Raw genomic sequence first — 19,923 nt, 5'->3', positions numbered from 1 at the left:
CACAATACAAGTCATTTGCTCCCAGTTTGTAAATAAAGTCTGCAAAGTTCAGTCATTGAGAAAAAGATAACTACTTGATGTCATATAGAAAGTGCAAGCAGATTGACGTGGATTAGATATACTGTGTTAAATGTATGGACACCTAACTTTAATGTAACAATTTTTTTAAAAAACCTCTTTTTCTGATTGTAAAAGTGATTCGTGATTATTATGGAGAATTTGGAAAATATAGACAGGAGGTAAGAAGAAAATAGACGTAATGTATAATCTTGGTGCTTAGAGATGACCATGCTTTGACAGTCTTTTCATAAAGCATAATTTAAGAAGAAAATTATTTTATTTCACAAATAAATTTCTATATCTATTTCTCTATCAAGCTATGAAAATCATTGTGAGAGGCATTGCTGAATAAATGACATAGAAAAACCTTTGTAAACTTACTTCTTTTTGATGTTAATTTGAAGGAAATGAATAAATATGGTTGCAATGTCATCTTGGAAATGTTAATAATTTCAATTTAGTCAATAATCTCCATTTTCCTGGTCTGAGTGTAATGTAAACTCTCTATAAAGGAAAATATTTATATTTATAGGACTTATTTCTTAAAGTTGATTCAAAGACTTCATTAAAGTACCTATTAATCCTGAAAGTACTGCTTGTGCCTCTGATAAAAAGAAATTTTTCTTCTCATCCGTTGTTTAAGATATTCTAGTAAGACAAACAGGGATAAGGTATAAAGTGAAACCCCCCCACAATCCCTACTGCATCTTGAGATAGCCACTGTTAACAGAGTTAACCACTGTTAACAATATATATTGATACACTTCATCAGACTTCTTATAATACTTAATATAGGGTAGACATAGTGATCATCATTTCTAATTCACATGAGTGGGATCATACTATACAGACTCTTCTTCACCATATTTTTCACTTAGTATCTCTTGATCATCATTTCTTTTCCATGTACAAAAATCTACTGCCTTCTTTTTAATGGATGCATTGTTTTACCAGCTCCATATTGATGGACACGTTTCTGATTTTTTGCTGCAGTGAATGTCTTTCTATCCTTCTTCAGGAGTTTGATACTCCCCTTCCCTAGGACAAATTTAACCTTCTAAAATTCTATAGGAATGTTATCTTTATCTTTTTTTTTGCTGAAGAAGATTCACCTTGACCTAATATCCATGCCAGTCTTCCTCTATTTTTTAGTATGTGGGCCGCCACCACAGCATGGCCGCTAATAGAGCGGTGTAGGTCTGTGCCTGGGAACCAAACCTGGGCTGCCGAAGCAGAGTGTGCTGAACTTAACCACTAGGCCACTGGGGCTGACCCATCTTTATCTTTTTAAATTAATAAACACCATATGAAATCAAACCATGATACACGAGGCCTGTCAGTCCAACTTGCAAACGTTCTCTCAAATCCTTCCACTTCTCTGCATCTGAGCTGGCATACTCCTCATCCAGGAGACACACAGTCGTCTCCAGCTTAGCCTACAACAATGGCCTCCTAACATCTGCCCTTTACCATCTGTGGGCCCTAGAATGATCTTTTAATAATGTAATATATAATTTAATTTTCCTGCTAAGAACCTTTCAAAGGCTTTCTACAAACTGTAGAGCAAAATTCAAACCCCTTTCTCACCTTGGTCCTCAAGGCCCCAATGGGGCAGCCTTCACTTTTCTTCCCTACTTCTTCTCATAGCAGTTTCTCGTTTTTCATGGCACTTGGGCCACGCTAGCCCCCTTTCTGTTCTGGGGACATGTATTAGTCTGCAGTCAGCTAGCTCTCTAGCAGGAGAGCTGATGATATAGTTTCAGTCTGAGCCAGAAGGCCTGAGAACCAGAAGAGCTGATGGTGTAAATTCCAGTTTGAGTTCAAGTCTGAAAGCAGAAGAAACCAGTGTCCCAGCTCTAAGACAGTCAGGCCTTCAACAGATTGGATGAGGCCCACCCACATTGGGGAGGGCAATCTGCTTTACTCAGTCTCCCAATTTAATGTTAATCTCATCCAGAAACATCCTCATGGACAAACTCAGAATAATGTTTAACCAAATATCTGGGCACTCTTGTGGCCCAGTCAAGTTGACACATGAAGTTAACCATTACAGGACAATTTCCTCCTCCAGACCACTCTATCATTTGAAAGGTTTTTCACAGAACTGACTTATTCTCTTCCTCCACTTCTCAATTCAAATGTCAACACATCTAACTGACCTTTCCAAACTACACTCTCTCAGACGGCCTCCCCAAGAATCGCCACATTCTCTTACAACATACTGAGTATCATTTATAACATTTATCCCATTATGCAATTTTTTATCTGCTGTTTATTTGTTTTTAATCTCTCTCTCCGCTAGATATAAATCGTATCACGCAGGGACCTAGTATGCCTTGTACTTTATTGGTATCTACCAAAAATATATGTGCAATAAATGAATAGCATTATTTCAACATCAATTGGATAACTAATGATGTTAGATTTTAAAAGTCCTGTACAGGCAAATCTTCCTTATAGAAGAAATCCAAATAATATATGTAGATAAGCCCCCCCTGCCGGTGGTAGAGCTTAAATCTCCCCGCTCTTGCTGATGGACTAGACAATGACTTGCTTCCGAAGAACAGAGGATAGGAAGGGAGGAATAGTAAATCTATAGTGGAGAAACTTGACAGCTGCTACCTTGACCAAACTATCCTGTGACTAACACACACCCCTGACAGGATGCATTCAGAAGGGCACAGCATCACTTCTGTGGAATTCTTGCCAAAAAGGCATAATCTCAATGTAATCATAAGAAAGACTCAGACAAACCCAAATTGAGAGGTGTTTTACAAAACAGTTAACCAGTATTTATCAAAAGTGTCAAGGTCATGAAAGACAAGGTAAAAGGAGCTCAGAGGTTGAAAGAGACATGACAACTAAATGCACTGTGGCACCCTGGATTGGATTCCAAAACAGAAAGAGAATATTAATGGAAAAACGGGTGAAATCCAAATAAAATCGCAAGTTTACAGAAATGTATCAACGTTGGTTTCTTAGTTTTAACCAAAGTGCCACAGTAAGGTAAAATATTAACAACAGGGGAAACCAGTGAGGGCTCTATGAGAACTTTATTGTCTTTGCAACTTCTCTGTAAACATAAATTTATTCCAAAATAAAACGTTTATTAAAAAAAAATAGGTAATCACAAACCAGAATCTAAATAACCCACAATATTTTTTCAAATCTTTGCAAATAAAAGAACAAAAAACTGAAAACAGAGAGTCCTCTAGTCTTACCACACATACACAAAAAGATAACTATGTGAGGTGATGGATGTGTTAATTAACTTAATCTTGGTAATCATTTCACAAGGTATCTGTATGTTAAATTATCACGTTATATACTCTAAATATATTTAATTTTTATTTGTCAATTATACCAATAAAGCTGGGGAAAAAGAGTCCTCTAGAGAAATACATGTTGCTACTGATCTTCAAAAGTACAATGAAAATTCTGCCTTTTTATGTTAGTTAACATACATATAGATTGATAACTATGATCCTTTGAATTATGTTTACAAAATTTTTAAATTTCATAGGTCTCAACTATTATTTCCATTTCTGTCACCATACTTTAAAATCCTTAAAAGATGCTATCTTTGCAGTGAATGCCCATTTATTGTTTATAATTGAAGGATGTTTTTGAACATACTGGCACCAGACGTAATTACTGCTGTTAAAATCATCACTCCTTAAAAAAGAGTTTCTATGTGTGATGATTCTTACTTGTCTATAAATTTTCGCTTATTTTTCTTTTGAATAAATCCAAGAAAGATTATTAAGAAATCAATGGTAATAAGTACCTGAAGTCAAAATTGCTGACTCTCCAATCCATCTGAGGTGTTGGAAATGGAATTCTAACAACAGATTCTTCCACCAGTGTCTGAAATGGCTCCTACGGTAAGATAGTAACTATCAAAGAGCAAGAGCAGTTCATACTTTTTGTTATCATTTGGGTAGTTATATTCATTCTGATAACGGCCTCTGCTACATTCACTTGTGTAATGACAAATTAATAAATAACCCCCTGTAGAAAATATCCTGCTTTTGTAGTTACACAGAATTACCTAAGAAATCAATACCTACTTAAGACATTTTTTTTAAATGTTGACTTGATTACCTTTCTTTACTTTCATGAAGACACAGATCAAAGTCATGAAAGACAAAGAAAGACAGAGGAACTGTCACAGCCTGGAGGACACTAAGAAAATGCAACAAATAACTGAAAGGTGGGATCCTAGATCACATCTTGGAACAGAAAAAGGACATTGGGGAAAAACTGGCAAAAGTTGAATAAGCTTTGTAGTTTAGTTAATAGTTTCATACCAATGTTTATCTCCTGCTTTTGATAATTATATTATGGACATGTAAGTTGTTAGCATTAGAGAAGCTGGGTAAAAGGTAGACAACAACTTTCTGAACTATTTTTCCAACTTTTTTGCAACTTCTGTAAGTCTAAAATTATTTCAAAATAAAAAGATTTTTACAAATTGCATTGGAAAATTCCTCAGAAAGTTGTTACCTCAGAGAGAGACATAATATTTCTCAATCGTTCCAAGAGAGCCAGTTTTCCCTCCAGCTTTGAAACGGATCATTGTTTCTTCAGTTGAGCAGCAGATAAAGGGAAGTTGTTGGCTTGTGCTTTAGGAATATTTTGTACAGAAATAAATATTTGAAGATACTATAATTATACTTTGTACAGTGACATGTTCATACTTTAAGAGTCCCATTGGAAGTGAGACCAATTGAGAGAAAGATTCACATTTCTCATCTTATATTTATGCCAACGTATTTGCTCGTTGAGTGGAATGTTGGGCTACATTGCCTAGATCATTTAAGATTGGGGAATTTTTTTCCTCTTTCCATTTTTTTTCTTTCTTGTCAATGCATATAGTTGAATTTGAATAAGTAAAGTGTAGATATCATGTGACTTCACTGTAATCTGATGGAGGAAGTAAATAACACAGGAACTTTGCTAAACAAGTGATGGGGAAATTCGTTATTTGAGATTACTTTATAAGTGATAATCATTAAAAGGATGTCCTTTTGACAGTTCATCAATTATACTCTGTTTCATAATTACAATTCAGTAATCACCTACCACACACTTGCCCATTTATCTATCTTTAGTCTAATACATAACTTGGCAATGAAATGTCCCTATTTTACAGATGAGGAATGGAACACAGAGAAGTCAAGCAACTGGTCTGATTTGGGCTTCAAACTCAGATTGGGCTGTCTCTAAATGTCTATTTATACTGGTTGACCTACCCTGCAACAAATTCTACCCTTAGTGAATTGTGTCATAGTGAGATTTCAGTATACAAGTCTTTCGACATATTTGAAATATCCTGTTAATTTTAAGAGGAAATGTAATAATTCATTTGAAAATGGTCATATATAATTATATTTTATTCAAAATATAAATATATAAGAAAATCCAAGGTCTTCTAGGTATTAAATTATTAGGTTCTCTTAATAACAGAGTGTATTAAGCTAATAAATAATTTCATAAATACGTTAACTATATCAAGATCCTAGAGTGCCTTTTAATAATATATAGTCTTGTAATACACTAAATGCGTTTTTTAAAAGCCAGAAAAAATATCAGTGATCTAAAAGAAGTAACTCAATGCTTACTTTAGAAAACCTACTTCTTTGGCCCTTTCTTTACCCTTCAGAACTATAGTGAAAAATTTATGGGTAATCTCCTTGGTGCAAAGTTGCCCTTTCAAAGCAGAGATAAGTAACCAACCCGACTCCAATCTCATTGAGAGTTCCTACTAAAAAATTTAATTATGGACTTTGGATATGGGAAATATTATTTCGATGAGATTTTATTCTAGAATATAGATGCTCTATAATTGAATTGGTAGGCAAAGATCCTTTACAGGATAAAGAGGGAAAGAAAACTTGGTGGCTGTTGTTGATTTCACCTTACAATTAAAAGGGACATAATTAAATACTACACATTAGCACCCTGTTATAAGATACAGGTTTAAACCTATCCCTTACACCCTTACATCAGGAAGCCAGCAAGTTTCCTTCCGTGCGCCCCAGCAGTCCTTCTTAGTGAAGTTGAAATGTGTTAAACGGGTTTCGAGATCTTTTTTACCTCAGCAGACCACGTTCTTTCAAGCTCTCTTATAAACATAGAACACTAGAGCTCTTTACTTAAGTTTCAAAACTACAGTGTTTTGACCTAAATGACCATTGTTTCCTAAACTTCCCTGATGACAAGAATCACCTAGGTACCAGATTAAATGACCTTTTCCTAAGCACATCATCTGAAAATTCTAATTTAAAGACTGAGGTGGGACCCAAGGATCTGAATTTTAGATAAATGTCACAGTTTATCAGGCATATTTGAGACACAATTTTTTTTTGGTGAGGAAGTTCAGCCCTGAGCTAACATCTGATGCCAATCTTCCTCTTTTTGCCCAGGAAGATTGGCCCTGGGCTAACATCCATGCCCATCTTCCTCTACTTTATATGGGATGCCCCCACAGCATGGCCTGACAAGCGGTGCGTCGGTGCACGCCCAGGATCCAAACCTGCGAACCCTGGGGCCGCTGAAGCTGAGCGCGCACACTTAACCACTGCGCCACCAGGCCGGCCCCGAGACACGAATTTTTAAAAAATAAAATAAAATCAAACATCTGTTACTCCTATGGGGTGTTATGAGATTATTGGAAAGAGTAGGAATTTTGCTGTTAGTCAAATATTAGGTTTCCTCATTTACGAATTTTTTAACCTCTCCTTCAACATCTGTTTTAAAAGGTAATAATACTATCTGTCTCTCAAATTTATTGTAGGTATTAAATATGAAGGATCTAGACTCTTGCTACACAAAGTGTGGTCTGGGGACCAGCAGCAGGCAGTCACTGAGAACTTGTTAAAAACGCAGAATCTCAGGCCCTGCCCCAGACCTGCTGAATCTGGATGTGCTTGTTAAGAAGATGCTCTGGATGATTCATATGCACATTAAAGTTGGTGAAGTGCTGACCTAGTCACTGAGTGAGTGTTCAGGAAATGCTAGATTCTTTCCTTCTCATTATATTTGTTGTATCAATAATTCAATACAGCTGGGCTCAGTGACTGTCACCACCATTTTTTACTGTTGGTTTAAGCCCATCAGGTAAATTTCAGCTCTTGCACAGTGGAAAGACATTCATAAATAAACAAATGCATAGGCTGGAAATCAGGCTACTGCAAAAGGTTACTCAAGATTTCACCTTCAGGCCTTTGCCCCCATACACTGCCTCAGACGTGAAGCCAACAACACATGCTTTTCAGTCTTTTCTAAGGATTATTTTGGAGCTGCTTATGTGTGCCTCACTGACACAAACTGACAGTTTCCTACACAGCTTTTGCTACCATGTAGCAATTATTGGTAGCAGGGGAGGCCTATAGCTAATAACTGAACTCCTCACTGCTTGAATAAAAATTTGGAGGAGATTTCATAAAAGGTTTTAGTGTTTCCTTTTATTTTTTCTTTTCATTTCTGGAGTTTATCATTGAATGTTGTAGTCAGAACAAGAGAATTAGGTAGAACCTGTCTTACTGCCTCAGAGACATTTTTAGTAATTGCCTGCATTAGGATGTGCAGCACATGTTAGTACATGACAAATGAAAATGAAGACTACATTCTAAACTTTGGGGGTGCACTCAGGGAACAGTGGAAAAGACCAGCTGCTGCAATTACTATTTTAGCTGGAATGATTTTATTAAAATAGCAAATAAATTTAATTTAATGTTTAAAAATAAATAAATAGGCTAATTCTCAGATTTCTAGATATTCTAGCCACAAAAAGAAAGACTTCTTCGATGCCTCGTGTCTCTTAAAATGTGTGCTCCCCAACAGGACTTACTGAAATCTGGTATTTGTAAGTGTTCTATCACTGATACGTTCCTCTAAAAATATTCTTTTTTATTTTCCCTTTAAACAGGTGAACACCCATTCTCAGAGGCTTCTGTTTACACTATATTCTGTAGTTAAGCCAGCAGCCTGACTTCAACCACAACCACACCTCTCCCGTTTTCTATGCTCTTGCAAAAAGTGGTGAGGTGTGTTCTCACCTATTGTTCCTATGTTCTTAGGAGAAGATCTGTGTATTGAAAGACTGTATCACCAAGTTGGGTATGCCTGGAATTCTACATGGTAGACCTTTGAATTTACTGATGATTCTTTGCAATATTGTAGAGGGCAAGCTTATTGTTTTTCTCCATTTCAACAGGATAGATTTAGCAGTGGAAATGAGACAAGCTTTGCTTGAAATTGAGAAAATAAAGAAGAAAGAAGCATCTTTCACTAAAATCAATGGATCATCAAAGAATTAGGTCTTCAAGAAAAGGACTTTGTACTTAAGTTCACAAAATAAACCATCTTTCTTGTTATGGGTTGAGTTGTGTCACCCCAAAATTCATATATTGAATCCTAACCCCCAGTATCTCAGAATGTGACCTTATTTGAAGATACAGTCTTTACAGAAGTAATCAAGTTAAAAAGAGGTCACTATGGTGGGTCTTAATCCAATATGACTGGTATCCTTGTAAGAAGAGGGAATTTGGACACAGGTGCTCATCGAGGGAAGGCAATATGAAGAGACATAGGGAGACGACGGCCATCTACAAGCCAAGAGAGAGAGATCTGGAACAGATCCTTCCTTCACAGAAGGAACTAACCCTGCTAACGCTTTGATTTTGGACTTCTAACCTCAAGAACTGTGAGACAATAAATTTCTGTTGTTTGAGCCACCCAGTTTGTGATACTTGGTTACAGCAGCCCTAGCAAACTAATACACTTCATGAGTCATTGGAAAGAGAAAACAGCAGTGGATATTGTATCTATCAGGATTAGGGCAGCTAAACTGTCCGTTATGTGCTTATAGTATAAAAAACGAGACTACCAATTTGATGATTTTTTTCAGTTCTAATCTCGGATTGCTTTTAGCTTAATAACAGCTATGTATACATTATAGTCATATTGCCATAGTTCAGGAATGCTTTCACTTGTATTTTTTCATTGTCATTATAAAGTACTTTCTCTTTCATTAACTCTCTTGATCGTCATGGAAACCTTGAGCCAGACAGGAGCTTAGCATATCACCCTTAAGAATGGGGCCAAGTTCTAGGACAGAAACATTGCTAATATTATCCGTTTATAACCTCTGCTGATCTCCCAAATCCTTATGGAATTGGGTGGGGTTTTATTCCCCAATCAGGAATAATTGTGTCAGATAGCAAAAGAAAGCAGAAAGTATCTATTCTGGTTTGTGCAGAAATTGACTGCCTGGCGAATCAAGGGAGAGGTAGAGCTAAGGCCGACCTTATATGGAAAAGATGAGATCTGAAGGACGCTGCCCAAGGATGTCATGCCCTTCCAACTCTCCACAGTCCCACCAAAACACCTGAAATCCCCACCCTTGGACAAGGGTTCTTGTAAAGGCCTTCCTACAGTGCATATATTCTTGGGGGAAGTTATGGAGTTGACAGTAGAAGTTCCTTTGTATGATTGCATGGGAGGAGGCAGATTTTGTGGGAAGGGGAGAAGATTAACTATCCAATCACAATCAATTTCAAAATGACGCCTATAATGCAGGAATGAGTAAATGCAGCTCATTGTCACCTCATGCTTTGATGCAAGGGCTTACCCTAGTTATTCTGAGCTTTCCTAAAAGGCCATTTTCCTTTTGAACTGAATACTTGCACAGAGGTCACTGGATTTCCTGAACTGTATCATTTACACTGGTTTTTCTATAACAAAGGAGTTGGCAAACTTTTTCTATAAGGGCCAGATAATAAACACCTAGGCTTTGCTGGCCTAAGGTCTCTGGTGTCTGTCACAACCATTTACTTCTGCCGTTGTAAGTGAAAGCAGCCATAGACAATATATACACAAATGGGTGTGGCTGTGTTCCAACCAAACTTTATTTATGGACAATCAAATTTGAATTTCGTATAATTTTCATGAGTCATAAAATCTTTCTCTCTTTTTTTTAACCATTTAAAAGTGTAAAAACCATTCTTAGCTAGAGGGTCCTCCAAAAACTATCTAGAGGCTGGATTTGGTCCATGGGTCCTGCCTTGCCAATCTCTAATATAATATAGTTTCCCTCCAAATAATTGAAGCCCAAGAATTCATAATTGAAATCATTCGTAAAGTTCATCTAGTTCGGCAGCTTTGGGAAAAAAGTTGTTTTGAAGCAGTGGAACCTTTCTTCAAATACAACTATACAGTACATCCAAAAAAAGGGAAGCTGCTCTGGATGAATGGGAACAGGGATGGAAGGCAGGTCTGGAGCAACTCCTGCTTTGCTCTTTTGGGCCTGGAGTACTTTTCCAGAATCCACACAACAGTTTTAAAATCACTGATTTAGTCCAAAACCACAATTTTTCAAAGAGTAGTCCAAGATGGTGTAGTTAGAGGTCTATTGATAATAATTCAGGTCTATTGATCTGTTCATGAAATATAATATGAAGTCTCTCTCAGCTCTAAGAGTCCTGCTACATTGTTTAATTGTTGTGTGACTGTGCTCCTGTCACTCTTTTTTGTTAACTTTTAATTTTGAAATAGTTTTAGACCTACAGAAAAGTTTCCCAATTCCTCGTCTTTCCTCATGACTTTGTGCCCCAACTGCCCCCTGTACCTTATCTCTACGTTTCTGGTAAGCAGTGGCCATAACTGAATCATAACCTTGCTCGACACTGCAGCCTCAAATTTACCACCCAGAGCCCGGTTGTTATCTTTCAATCCCTTGTAATTACCCCACATTCATATCACAATAGATCACTGGTCATTTTGTTACTTTTATTTCCGTTATTTACTTTTAGTTTGAGTTTAGTGTGGTTTAAGTAACTAAAGGAAGTATCGTTAGTAGAAATAATTCATACATATAATTCATGACTCCAGTTATGGTTTCTCTTGTGCTTTTGTGTGGCCTGCACAGACATTTGCTGGGGTCAGAAGACCTGAGTTCTTGTTCCAGTTCTGCTGTTTATCAGATAGATAATCTTTGCCAATCACCTAATTTCCCACAATCGTAGCTACCACATCTAAAATGACACCCAGTTTCTATATCTATTTTCTAAAGACCTGCCTTGTCAACTTTAGGGATTCTTTTGAGGATAAACTGATAAAGTATACGTGAAAGGGCTTTATAAGAAATGCCAGAGTATTTTAAAACAGCATACGTTCAAATATTCAGAACTGGAAGGGATCATAGAGATTATCCAGCCCAACTGGGTCGTTTTATAGATGAGGAAATTAAAAACCGGAAATGAAATTACTCATTCACCGTCATGGAGCTATTTGGCAGAACCATGTTTCCTGGTTCCTAAACCAGTGCTTTTTTTAATCTCAGCAAATTGTCTTCCTAAACAGAGTCTACCTCTCAGGTTGCTCATGTTTATCCTCCCCACAGCATGATTTGATGTTGTGAAGAGCACAGTCCCAAGAGCCAAAAATTTTTAAAGCACCAATTGTACAGAGTATAAATAAATATACAAGTTTAGAAAGAGTGAGACAATTTAAAGAAAAAGAACAAGGAGTATAGGTGACTTAAAATTTTATTTGGCATTGTTTGAAATGCCTCTCAGGAAATCATTCCTGCTCACTGAGGTGCAGTTTTTGTAAAAGCATCAACAACTAGGGTCTATGTTATGCTTAAACAGATTAATTCAAGGTCAATAAATGGCCAATATTAAGTGTCAATAAGCATCATTTTTCATCTGATTTCATTACAAAGGCACTAACACAGCCTAACAGATTAGTAGTGGAATAGTGCTGCCTAAAGCTCAATTCAATATTGGTCTAAAAATTTAGACTTACAATTATTGAAGAGGATACTGGCATCATTTTTAGATGAAATAGGCAACAAATTAATTTGCTTGTCGCGTTGAGTGTTGGAAGAATATCCTCTTGGACATTGGGTTGAATCTGCTCTGTGTCCATTCAAACAACCTTACTGGTAGAATGTAAGAAAAGAAGGTGGCAAGACTCGAAGCTCACAAGTCTGAGAAGATTTTTGAACTGTTCTGATAGCAAAAGTCTGCACTGTGCCCCCTATTTAATTCAAACTTTTTATTCAAGTGAGTTATATGGGGAAGTATTATTAGGTTTCAGTTATACAAAAGACTGTAATTAGAAAGTTCAGGGCAATTGTCCCAGGAGATTAGAGCTGAGAAGGCCTCCAAAATTTCTGTCAAGGCTAGGGCTCTGTAATCCCATACACCAGAGTTATTCCACTGTCCTCAGTGAAGGTTTGAATGGCCAGATCCAACATCTTACGCACATTTTTACAGGTAATAAATTTATAATAAAACTGAAAATTATTGAGTTCTCAGCTTCATCTGAGTTTGCGCCTCTAGAGTGTGTCTCCGGCTCACTAATCATGGAAGTTTAAACATGAGAAGGATAAAATCAGCTTTAGTTTGTTATTGATTTGTTTTCCCATATCTGAGGCAAATTTCAAGAAATAATAGAATTTGAAAGCTCATTATTTTCAACCAGGTCATTTAACTTTTCTCTTTTTAACTTAATATTTTTTCCCCCAAATACAAAAGCAATACGATAATCTATCAATTATGAAGGTTAAATTCCTAAAATGTACTGTGTTTGGCAAAACCACTGTTGTTATAAGCCTGATCACAAAGAATATACAGTGTGAAGAGAAAAATGCGTGCCCTAAGAATATTATATGGTTTTTTTTGTTAGTGCTGCCTAGTTGACTCCAACTTCTAGCGACCCTGTGTAGAGCACAGCAGGACTCTGCATGATCTTTTTTGGGTCATCCTCTCACCTTCCTATGCTATATCAATGTCCAGTTGCTATTTATAGGGTTTTCATGGACAATTTTTTCAGAAGTGGGTGGCCAGGTCTTTCTTCCTAGTCTTAGTCTGGAAGCTCCACTGAAACCTGCCCAGCATGGGTGACCCTGCTGGTATTTGAAATACCAGTGACATAGCTTTCAGCATCACAGCAACATGCAGCTGCCACAGTATGACAATCAACAGATAGGTGATGTGGTTCCCTGACCAGGAATTGAACTAGGCCATGCAGTGAGAGCCCCAAATCTTAACCACTAGACCACCAGGGCTGGCCATGTGTTTTTAACTCAATAAATAAAAGTAGAAAGTGTCTGCATTAGAAACAAACCAGATTTGCCGGCACTAAATACCTGCTCCAGTAAGGTTACCTTTTTCCTGAGTCACCTTTACCCACTATTCAGGAAAAATTGCTGAGGTAGATTCTTTTGTTATCAGACTCATCAGTTCTCACATTGTGTTATCAGACTGTAACTCTATTTAATGCTTTCAAAGCAGCCCTTTGTACCTTGAAATTTGCTGTTTCTTTTACTTATGCTTTCCTTCATTTTTTGCAAGTCTCAGCAAATGCTTGTGTAACACCCAGACTTTTTACAAAGTATCTCAATATTTAAGTATTAGGGAAGAGAAGAGAGTCTGGTCTTGAAGGCATGTACAGAGGATGGGGCAAAAACAGAGCTTGCCACGAACCACATCATGTATGTATCCTCTGAACTGGGCAATGCATCCGTGAAGGGAACAGAATGGAGATGCCCATTCCCATAAGTCAATTCAAGCTTTTTTTTTTTTTTTTTTCTGAATCTCAAAACCAGTAGCTCAAATCAATCCCCTCCAGATTCTACTAACTCAGAAATAGACCCAAGGAGATAGAATATGTTTTGATTCTCAACTTTATCAGCAGTAAAACTAGGTTTGAAGGAAAAATCTTTTTTCTGAGGCCTCTCCTCTATCTCCTGCGTTGCCCTACCCACCAAGAACTATAGATAAACAGCCCAACATGAACAGCCAACCTGATTTTTCCATGCAGTAGCAGGGTAAGAAGCTGGTTCCGAGAGAACAGAGGTCTGTCAGAGCCTGCAGGAGGCCGAACACACTTGCCAGTTTTCTGATTAGAACCTGGAAGGCAGTGAGCCCACAGTGCCTCGGGAGAGGCGGTCCAGAAAGGATTCTAAAGGCTGAGACCACCTGGCCTTATGATCGTCAGACTCTCCTCCTCACTAATTAAATAAATATCTGTTCTTGCCTTGGGGAAGAGCAAAGAGAGGAGGCAGAAAGAAAGAAAGTAAATGCATTGCCTCCGGGGGAATAGAACAAAAGTCCTCTTCATTATTGAAATATTAAGATCAAATATTTAACACCACCTGCCTCTAATCTGCAATAGTTGGAAAAATGGATAACCACTATTATTTTGGATGTGACTTCATCTTTTTGTCTATACTTTGTTTTACCAGGCAGTATTGATTTCAAGTCCGATCATGTACACAGCTCAGCTTGGAGACGGCTATGTAAGATGTGGAGTAAGGACATATTAGTTGCTGTCTATAGAGTTCAAAATATCTATCTTGAGAATGGTAGTGAGCAAAGAGAGCTTAATTGTTTTTCAATTAGCCTCTCGTTTTAATTAGACTATGCTAAGTCTAAGGATAGATATATGGTTTCCCTTAGATTTCTATTGGCAATATCTCATGTATTTATTGATACAGTTAGAGAAAAGTTTTCCATTTAAGTTGACGTGCTCTCCCTGGAAGGAAAACCATAAAACAAAACACTTTCTCCCATTCTACGCTGATTGCAAGGAGGCTTTCAGTAGCCCCTGCACCAATTCTAGTGCTCACATCTCCAATAATAATATCACAGGGTATGCGAAATAAAGAGGGCACCAAATTGTAGCTGAATATTTTAACAGGCAGCACATGCCCTGGCAGGAGAGATATAAGTATAGAGGTAGAGGGCATGTAACGTACTAGGTGATCAGATCAAGCAGCCCAGAATAGATTCTTGTTATACAGAGAGGAAAGTAGCTGTCTCCTCAAATTTGGTGGAGATCAAAGTGGTTAACTTATCATTTCTTGAGCTAAAAAGTTCAACATGAGGAAATGAGTTATTCGAATGCCCAGTCTTTCCCAGACCCATTCATTAAAAACACATTGGGCAACCCAGCAAGAAAATGGGCAAAAGATTTGAACAGACACTTCACAAAAAAAGATATTTGACATCATTAGTCATTGGGGAAGTGCAACTTAAAACCACTACCCACCCGTTAGAAAGACTAAACTTCTAAAAATTGAGTATACCGAGTGTAGATGAGAATGTAGAGCAACTGGAACTCTCATACATTGTTCCTGGGAATGCAAAATGATGCAGTGACTTTGGAAAACTGTGTGTCAGTTTCTTAAAAAGTTAAACCTATGGGCTGGCCTGGTGGTGTAGTGGTTAAGTTCGCATGCTCCACTTCAGCGGCCGACCCGGGGTTCGTGGGTTCAGATCCCAGGCGCAGACTTACTCACCACTCATCAAGCCGTGCTGTGGCAGTGTCCCACATATAAAAAATGGAGGAGGATTGGCACAGGTGTTAGCTAAGGGACAATCTTCCTCAAGAAGAAAGAGGAGGATTAGGCAACAGACGTTAGCTCAGGGCCAATCTTCCTCACCAAAAATAAAAAAAAAAGTTACACATAATGCCTACCATATGTCATTCCACTCCTGGCTATTTACCCTAGAGAAATTAAAACATATGCCCTCGGGGCCGGCCCCATGGCTTAGCGGTTAAGTGCGCACGCTCCGCTACTGGCGGCCCGGGTTCGGATCCCAGGCGCGCACGACGCACCGCTTCTCTGGCCATGCTGAGGCCGCGTCCCACATACAGCAATAGAAGGATGTACAACTATGATGTACGACTATCTACTGGGGCTTTGGGGAAAAAAAAGGAGGAGGATTGGCAATAGATGTTAGCTCAGAGCTGGTCTTCCTCAGCAGGAGGAGGAGGATTAGCATGGATGTTAGCTCCGGGCTGATCTTCCTCACAAAAAAAAACAAAACAAAACATATGCCCTCATAAAGACATATATATGAAAGTTTATGTTAAGTTTATTTGTAATAGTCTAAAATTGGAAACAACTCAAATGTCCCTCAAGAATGAATGGATAAACAAATTGTGATACATCCTGTCAGTGGAATACTACTCAGCAACAAAAAGGAATGGATGATTGATGTTCACCACAACGTGGATGAATCTTAAAGTAAGTAGCTGAGTGAAAGAAGCCAGGCAAAAAGAGAGCACATACTGGATGATACGATTTATATAAAATTCCAGAAAATGTTAATTAATCTGTAATGACAGAAAGCAGATCAGTGATTCTCTGAGGAAGAGGGTGAAGGCAGGGAAGGATTACAAAGAAGCAAAGGAAACTTTTGAGGCTGATGGAAATGTTCATTATCTTGATTATGATATATGTATTGTTAAGATGGATCAAACTGTACTCTCTAGATGTATGTGGTTTGGTATACTTCAATTACACCTCAATAAGATTGAGCAGAAAAATACCTTGAGAAACCTAACACTTTAGAATGTTTAGATTTTGATCCTTCCTGGCCTCATTCTAGGAGAGGAAATCTTTGTCACTTAGGAGACATATACCAAGGAATCTACTCTGTTTGGGAAATTGTATCATGGACTTTATGTAGCCAGAAATATAGCTGACAGTTGAAAGAACTGACTTTGTCTGATAAAATGCACATGGTCAGATCTTGGTGGTAGGAGACTTATAGATTCAGATATAAGGCTTACTCAGCAACGCAAGATGGGCTATCGTATATCTCTGTAGAAGAGTGTGAAAAACAGGGTCTTGATCAGGTGCAATAAACCCTTAGCTGGAGGAAGTGATGTCAGTAGTCCTGTTATCAGACTGGGTGGATACACAAATGGTCAAATTATGTAACAGCTCCTTAAGTCCTATTAAAGAAAGAATTGAATTAAATTATGACTTGGTTAGGCCCCTGAATTTCCTGGATTCATTAACTAGCTATAGATCCAACCTTCCCAATACTATCTTATTCAAACTCTTTTGTGGCTTTTAAACTTTTTTAAAGTAATAGACTCTTTAATCAAGCAAAATCTCACTTAAAACATTCACTTTGATCACTGCCTCTGCCGTAGATAAAAACAGAAACTTGTGACAATATTTTATTTTATAAGGTTACATTTTAAATTCTTAAGGATGAGTGTAATGTAACTAGAGAATAGTAACCACAGGCTTGCCCTATAGGTTTCGTGGATGATTGTTGCTGATCTATCAACCTCCATCTTCACTGTAAACTGAGTATACTCTTCAATTAAACTAATCTAGAAGCTTGAGAGGATGTTAATAAATGTTTGCCTCTAAGTGGCATCACTAATAATATCTAATAACTGATCTCATTTCTTACCAAAAAAAGGCAGGCAAGAAGCAATCAAAATTTACAAGTATTAAAATTATTTAATGTGAAAGTATCACAACTCAATGTGCTGTGCATTTACTTGTTATGGTACAACTTTTACTACACAGCATGTATAAAGAGACATACCCAAGCCTCATCTAATATTTCACAATTGCACACACTTGTTGTAACAGTGTTTTTACTTGTACAATTTTATGTGTTCCGACATGCAAAAACTCAATTAAAATTGAAGAAAGAAGAAGCTGACTCAGAACAGAGTGACAAACTCAATAGCCAGTGAAGCAATACAGGAAGTTCAAGTATCTAATCCAGATGGCAAAGGTGAAGGAATTTTGCAGATGTAATTAATGACCCTGATTAGTTGACACTGAGCTAATCAAAAGAGATATTATCCTTGGTGGGCCTGACTTAACCAGGTGAACCTTTTAAAAGAGAATCTAGAGATCTGAAGTCAGAGACTATCCTACTGGTCTTGGAGAAACAGGCTGTCATGAGTTCTACAGCCTCAGGGAATGAATATTGCTAATAATCACGCAAGCCTGGAAGAAGACCTGAACCTCAGATTGAGACCCTGGCCCCAGTCAATACCTTGCATATGACCAAGAGCAGAGGACCCAGCTAAACCATGCACCAGGGAAATTGTGTGATAATAAATATGTTATTTTAAGCTGGCTAAATTTGTGTTAATTTGCTTTCTGGCAATAGAAAATTAATGCAGATGCTTTATTCCCAGGCAAATAAATACTGTGAACACTTCAGGGTTATCGTTCAGTGTTAAAAATTCTTTAAGCTCAGAGGTATAGCTGAGTGTCTCTCAGATCAGCTCAGAAAACTCAGCTCAGCTAAAGAAAAAACAATATGAAGAGTCATTCAAAATTATGTTCTAAGAACCTGAGGAAGATTGTGTGCAACATCCTAAACTCTATGCAAAAGTGAGTCAAGCCGATAACTTGAAATGGCCTCCAGTGAGTTAAAAGTTGATTTATAACATATTCAAGGGTGTTTTATTATCATTTTAAAAAAATTTAGCCTATATACTTAAATTATGTACAAATATGTATAAATTACAAAGGTAAAAAAATGTAACTTGACAGTGGAGGAGCTTGCGAGACACCACCTTAAACAAGTGATCAAAGTTAACATCACCAGTAATGGGACAAATTGAAATCCTGATAGGATGTGTCAGCTGATAGGATGTGATGAGAAGAACACATCATCACTTCTTTGATGTTCCTGTCAAAGATGCACATTACCTGAATTTAATCATGAGGAAACATCAGACAAACCCAAACTGAAGACATTCTACAAAATAACCTACCTGCAACCTCCAAAAACTTTAAGGTTGTGAAAGTCAATGAAAGACAGAAGAACTGTTCCACAATTGAAGAAGGTCAAAAGACATGACAGCCAAATGCACTGTATGATCTGGACTGGACCCTTTTGCTATAAAGCAGATTGTTGGGATAAATGCAGAACTTTAATGGGGACTGAGGATTGCAGTAATATATCAGTGTTAATTTCTTGATTTTGATGGTTGTGTGGTAGTTATGGAGGAGAAAGTTATTATGGAGTCCTTATTTGTAAGAATTACCCATTGAAGTATTTGGGGGTATAGGGTACCATGTTAGCAATTTACCTTCAAATAGTGAGGAAAAAGATGTTCTTGAAAATTTTCTGGAAGTTTGAGATAGTTTTAAAGGTACACAAAAAACTGCGTACTTGGGCTTTTAAGAAATTATGCGTTTGGGGAACCCCTCAAGCGCTTCCAATGGAGCCCTGTTTTTAAAAGTCTCTGTTTTGCTTTTTCTCCAAAAATAACACAACGTTCTTATTTTCTCATCTATACAGCAACCATACAACTTTTCTATTCATTTTAAAAACTGTAAAATCTATCATTTTCTTTTTTGTGGTTTCACTAATTGCTTAATTTTTTTCCCTTTGTGATAGATGATGATTTGTATAATCATAAACTTGGAAAGGTTTGCAGAAGATATTTGTTAAAATAAGTAAGAATTTCTCTTTTCATATTTTCATGCATCCATTAATTCTCCATTTCTCTCTAAAATGTAATTTAGTTTGGGATTTTTTTCCTTATGCATCCTCAAGTGCTATTTATTATTCAAGACCAGTTAATTACACTATTCTACAAGTTCTAGCGGCTAACAGCATATCCACATAGATATACAAATGTTATTTCAGTGTAAACGACAAAAGTATACAATTGGGAAACCATTTCTTTCTGACCTAAGTTTAGATGCTAAAAAAAATCAATTTATAACCCTATCTTCTTTTTATTGTTAACCAGATTCCAAAAACTATCTTCCTCATATGTAATTACTATAGACACGTTACGTGTTTAGAAGTTTGTAAACATTTCTGTCTTTCACGTCTTTTAAAGAAAAATATTTCCCACTAAATTTTTTGACATTAATATTTTCATCTTTTTTTACTGTCATGAAATCCCTATATTGGAATAAATACTCTCTGATTAATAGATGGAGATGAGTAGGGGAGAGGAATGAGAGCAGAATTCGTATCAAGAGAGTATGCTTCGCTCTTTCCTTCTCCTGAAGCTGCTACTATATAATATTTGGCTCTTTAGTCAGTCAGCCTACAG

The sequence above is a fragment of the Diceros bicornis genome, chromosome 16 (genome assembly GCF_020826845.1).
Source record: "Diceros bicornis minor isolate mBicDic1 chromosome 16, mDicBic1.mat.cur, whole genome shotgun sequence".
NCBI lineage: Eukaryota > Metazoa > Chordata > Mammalia > Perissodactyla > Rhinocerotidae > Diceros > Diceros bicornis.
The sequence above is the reverse complement of the archived record's forward strand: the minus strand, read 5'-3'. Positions refer to the sequence as shown.